The following is a 5,869-nucleotide window of genomic DNA, read 5'->3' on the forward strand; positions in this document are numbered from 1 at the left end:
GATGCCTGCAATGAAGATCAGGAAAGTCACAAGAACACAAGGATCTGCCGTAGTGTCTGGTCTCTGTCTCCTCAAGTGCCGAGGGACAGAGCAGCCTCCATCGTGGTCCCCAGCCCATTTCTGCACCAGCTGCCTCCAGGGACACTGCCCCACGTGACATGGTCCCTGAGCGTGTCCCAGCCCTGCAGGGCCCTGTGTCCCCCAGGGGCTCTTGGAGTTCGGCCCTGCATCTCCAGGCCCCGTGTCCCTGGGGTGCGACAGCTTCCCTTTGGCTGTGGCTTGGGCACTGTGGGGACACGTTGTGTGCGGCACCCGGAGAGTTGAGAGCTGCCGTGCAGTGGGGCTGGGGCTTCTTCCCCTTTGCGCATCCCCTGGGACATGTGTGAAGGTCACGTGAAGGAAGGTTCTGCACTTAGGGATTACTATCAGGTTGATTTTTAATTGTCCTTTGTATAAGTATTTATTCTGACACATTTTCAGGATGCCCTGAGGCCTTCCCACATCTCGTACACAGAATTGCTAACATCAGACGAGAGGGAAGCACTGCTTGTACATGGTAAATGCTAGGACATTTCTTCCTGAGTTTGCAGGGGTGTCTCATCCTTGCAAGGAGTTTCCTTAGCACAGGGTGCCAGGTTAAGGGGAAGTGAGGGATTCTCGCGGTCCATCCTCAGGAGTTGTTCAGGTGTCATTCCCGATTCCTGCTCAAATGATCAGTGCTAGGCCCTGTCATTTCTGGCATTAGGAGGAAGAAGACATGGCTGTAACATGGTCATCCTCATCAGGCGATTCTTCCAGAGTCTTCAAGCAATTTGCGTAATATTCTCCGCTCCTTGAACTGCGAGTGAGTTGAGTTGTGCACTGTCAGTGGGTGCCTCCAGAAGACTTCCCAGTTGCCTATTTGAGCAGTCCTTGAAAAGTACATGCAATTTCCAACACATGTTTTTGTGGCATCAGCGTCTGTTTGTGCATTTTACACCTCCATTCCATACATATTGTTGGAGGGAGGAAGTTGAGTAGGGCAAGTGATTTAGCCTAGGCCTGAGGAGACAAGTATGTTGTTGCCAGAGATTTTGTGTGCAATGTGTGGGTGTTGGGGGCAGCTTTTTAGTAGGGTAATGCGGCTAGGGGAAATGTGCGAGTAGCCGTGGTGCCTGTGCTGGGAAGGGATGAAAGGAAACAGGGGCAATGTTTGGGTCTTCACCAAGCATGCAATGGTTAGTGGTTTTAGCTGCGAGGCCTGTATTTTGTGGGAGGTGAATGAGCAGGGTGACACTGCTAGTAGCAAGGTATGAGGAGGCTGGTATAATTGTTGGGAGGGAATGAAGCAGAGCAAGCTGGTGCTGTGAGGCTGCCCTCCTCATAGGAGTGAAGGTTTTGTTCTGAAGCTGTGCTGAACAGAACACGGTTGTGTAGAATGACACTGTAGGAAACAAGCAGATATGGTATAGGAGTCAGAAGGAGAAAGAGAGGACAAAGAAAGAAGGAAAGAAAGAAGGAAAGAAAAATGGAAAGAACGAAAGCAGAAAGAAAGAAAAAAGGGAAGAAAGAAAGGGAGAGACAGAGCAAGAGAGAAAGAAAGGGGGAAGAGAGAGAGAAAGAAAGGAGAAAGAATGAGAGTGAGAGAGTGAGAAAGAGAGAAAGAAAAAGAGAGAGAAAGAAAAAAGAAAATAAAAAGAAAAAGAAAAGGAAAAAAGAAAAAAGAGAAAGGAAAAGAAAAAAGAAAGAAAAAAACAAGTGAAGAAAAAGAAAAAGGTGAAGAAGAGGAATAAGAGAAAGAGAAAAGAATCGAAAAGGAAAAGGAAAAGAGAAAAAGTAGAATAAGGAAAAAGGAAAAGAAAATAGATGGCAAAGGGACTGTGGCATCCCCGGGGCCACATGTGAGGGGAAGTCATAGACGGACAATTTCCTGGCCCTCTCTTGGCCCTAGGGTCTGAAATCTGAGTGCCACAAACATACATCTTCGGTGGGGATGATTTTAGTGCTGGAGATCACTTGGAAACAACACACAATACTTAAGCAATGATACAGGAATATATATTTAAACAAAAACAAAAATAACAATATAATAAACAATAACAAGAAAAATTACAACAATATAATCAACAATAACAACAATAAAACCAATGACAATATTAACAACAATAAATGCCCATATAAAAGTCTATAAAGAAAAATCCAAATAAGAAGTTATTGCTGGCATCCCTAGGCCCAGCGTTTCCCAGCAGCAGCCAGGGTGAAGGGGAGCTTGGCCTGCAAGGGAAAAGGAGGCATCAGCAGGGCCGAGGAGCGGCTCGGGGGCTCCCGTGGAGCAGAGGCTCTTTGGCGGCTGCGCGGGCTCTTTGGCAGCAGCGCTGCCGTCATTGGTGCCCTGGCAGAGGCTTGGCGTGGCCAGCGCAGCCCAGAGGCCGGCAGAGGGGCTGAGGCAGCAGGTGCCCAGGCCTTGGGCGCTCCTGCGCCCTGTGCAGCTCTGCCCCGGCGCCGCGGCCCGCCAGAGCGCCCGCACACCTGGGCCAGGCTCCCGCGCGGCTGCTCCCCAAAGGCAGCGCGGAGCAGCGCCAAGGGGCCGGGCACAGCCCCAGCTCTGCCCGTGCTGCCGGCAGCAGGGACCATACCTGGGGGCTGCAGCCGGAGCTCTCCCAGTCCACGGGCTCCTCCGTGCTGCAGCCAACCAGGCCACTGCTCCCCATCATCTGGAAGAGAGCAAGAGACCTTGGTGGGGACGGTGCGTGGGGAAAAGGAAAGGGCATCCAGTGGCTGCGGGGGCTGTACCTGGCTGCTGCCATAGCTGAGCCACTCCATGGGCTCAGGTTCATTTCCTACTGGCGCTCTGTCCATATGAGGCGCCTGCAAGAGAGAAGGAGGCGTTTGCAGGGCAGGACCGAGAGCTGGAAGTGTCTGGACCCAGGATCTCTCCTTATGCAGTGAGAAGCAGGTAAGTAGGAAGAGTCCAGGCTCAACCCCAAATCTTCCGTTGCAGCTGGCTGCAGGGTTCAATACCTGAAGGGCAGAGCTGGAGTATTCCCACTCCATTGGCTCCTCATCCTTGCAGCCAGCCAGTCCTTGTGTGCTTGCAGTCTGGAAGAGAGCAGGAGAGCTTGTGAGGACGGTCATGGTGGCAGCGCTGGCTCTGTGCATGGGACCTCGTGTACCCTGCATGTGCGGGGCCGGTGGTGCGAAGAGCCAGGGCACCAGGCTCAGGCAGCAGCCCCCGAGGCCTTGGCCGCTCCTGGCCCTGGCGCAGCTCTGCCCCAGCACCCAGGCCTGCCAGAGCTCCCTGCCACCTCTGCCACCAGCCCTGCGGCTGCTCTCGCAGAGCCAAGCACCAGCCGCCCCACGCAGCCTCTGCCTGCACGCACAGTACCTGCACAGAGCTTTCCCACTCCATGTCCTCAACTTCAGTGTTAGCAATTTTCTTTCACTCTCCTGAGTCTGCAACGGAATGGAATTGTTTACATTTGCAGCCATAAGCACCAAGTGTCGCGCCGTGGCTTTCTGTCCTCCCCCGGAAGGCAGCGCCCAGGCTACCCTGGAGCCCCACAGCTCCCCTGCATCTCATGGGCACCACGGGTGGCCCCTGGTGCTGCGCGGCCCTGCTGCTCACCTGGCCTTGCTGCTGCGTGGCCAGCACTGGGGCCACTGTGAGGCGCAGCCCTGGGAAGCATCCGTGTTCCCGTGGAAATAACTGCCCCTCTGGGATGTTCCACGGCTCCGTGGGGGAGGAGGGCAATGGCAGGGGCCAGGGGGGCCACCGTGAGGAAGGGTCTGCATGTGCTGGACTCCCCCTGGCACTGCTGAGCCTGGCAGCAGAGAGCAGTGCGTGGCCTAGGGCTTGCTGGGTGCCAAGGAGGGCTCCTCACGCAGCCCCATGGTGCTGCTGGCGGCTGCCTGCCCAGAGGCCGGACTCCACTTGGGGCTCTGCTTCCACCCCTGCAAGCAGCCTTGAGTGTCTTGATCTTTCTTCCCTGCTCCTCTCCTGCCCTTACAGCCCGATGGACTCAAGAAAGTTTTGTAGCGCAATGAGCGCGAAGGGCAGTTGTGCCCTGGGACCAGGTGTGCATGTCCTCAGCAGAGCCCTTGTGAGTTGGTGGTGGCCTGGGAGCCCCTGGTGCTGCTGGGCTCCTTCTCTTGTCCTGCTGCGCACCTTGCAGGTGCCATGTGCTGTGGCTGAGAGCAGCCTTGGTGCAGCTCCTGCACTGCTGCCCCTGCCACGGCTTCCTAGGGCTGCAGAGGGCAGAGCAGGCACAAATGTGCCCTCAGCAGAAGCAGGGACCTGCAGCTGCTGCAGCTCTGCCCAGCACTGGGCTACAATGATCAGTTGCTAACGGAGATGAATTCCTAACCCTTGTGTAAGTACAGGAAAGTCTAGGGGAAATGGAGCAGGAGATCTCCCATGTGCCATCGGATGTTACCCTTGCGCAGAGGAAAACCCTCCAAAAGCAAGCAGCGCAACCTCTGCCACCAAACATTTCTTCCCGCACAGGTGGAGGAGGAATCTCCGAATGCTCTGCCTTTCCTTCACTACCAGGCAATCCTCCGCGTGGCGCCAGGGGAGCCCTCCTGAACACATGGAGCGACGGCTCCAGCTCTTTCACCCTCTCCAGCACTCCGTCAAGCTGCTCTCCGCCAGCTCCTGCAGTTTTCTCGGGCTAGTCCAGCTCCACGGGGTGCAGGTTTTAGCATGCCATTCCTCCTTGGAGCACTTCTGCAACTGAAACCAGGAGGACGTGAGGAATGAATGGTGAACGAACTGGAGAGAGGAGATGGAGGAGGTGAAGTGATTGGAGCCACCCCTTAGCCCTGCTCTTGCCTGCCTTGCGTGTTGTCTGCTCAGCTCCCATCACACTTCTGCCTGTTATGGTGGACTTGTTGGCCCATTTTCCATGCCTGAAAGTGCAGAAAGCTCAGTTTGCAACTAGAAACAAAAAGATCTTGTTCCTGGAGCTCCCTGCATTGTCATGGTTTCCGAGAGGCCACTGCCCAGGAAGGAGAAGGGGTTCACCAGGAGAGAAGGGCTTCCCTCAGAACTCCCAGAGGGTGCCTGGGGACGACTTTCCCCCCATTCCCATTCTGAACCCTTCATCAGCTCAGCACGGACCCACACACTCGTTTCCAGACCACAAGGGCTGTCAGGCCAGGGCAGTCTTCCCCGCTCCTGCAGCTCCTGCCTTGCTGGGAGAAAACAAGGGAAGCCCCAGCCCTCTGCAGCACCAAGCGTCCCTGTGAACCCTGAGCTTTAGCTCCTTGTTGTGGCCCACGTGTCTTGTCGCGCTCTCTCCTGAGCACGGCCAGGTGCTGCCTGTGCTGGCTGCAGTCGCGCAGGTTGCAGACGCCCCGTGGCGAGATGAGGGCAGCAAGGAGGCGGCGCTCGTGGCGCTCCCGCGCAGGCTGCCTTGCCAGGAGGAGCGCTGGCCCCGCGGGAGCTGCTCCCCTGCGCGCGCGGCCCTGCCCAGCGCCGGGGGCCTTGGCTCCCAGCAGCCAGCGCGGAGCCGTGCTCCTCGCTGCGCCGCCTGGCCACGCACCCGCTGCTGCGGCAGCGCCGCACAGCCTCGCAAGAGCAGCTCGCAATGCCCGCAGCGAGCGCTGGGCTCCTCCTGCCCCTGCAGGGACAGCAGCAGAGCAGCCCTGCGCCCTGCACGCGCACGGGGCGGCTGCAGCCAGCGCTCTCCCAGCCTCCCCCTCCCACGGAAACTCCTCTGCTCACCCACATGGACAACCCACTTGGCCATCCTTGTTCATGTAGCCTCCTCTCCTCAGTCTGTGCGGGTTGTCTTTGTGGTTGGAGTACTCCCACAAATGGGGGTCCTGCAGACACTTGTACTCATTGCCCAGTACGTGAGAGGATGGATGTGCAAGAGCAAAGAGAACA

Source organism: Tinamus guttatus, unplaced genomic scaffold, assembly GCF_059628265.1.
Source record: "Tinamus guttatus ecotype Peru unplaced genomic scaffold, ASM5962826v1 Tinamus_guttatus_pri_ptg000892l, whole genome shotgun sequence".
NCBI lineage: Eukaryota > Metazoa > Chordata > Aves > Tinamiformes > Tinamidae > Tinamus > Tinamus guttatus.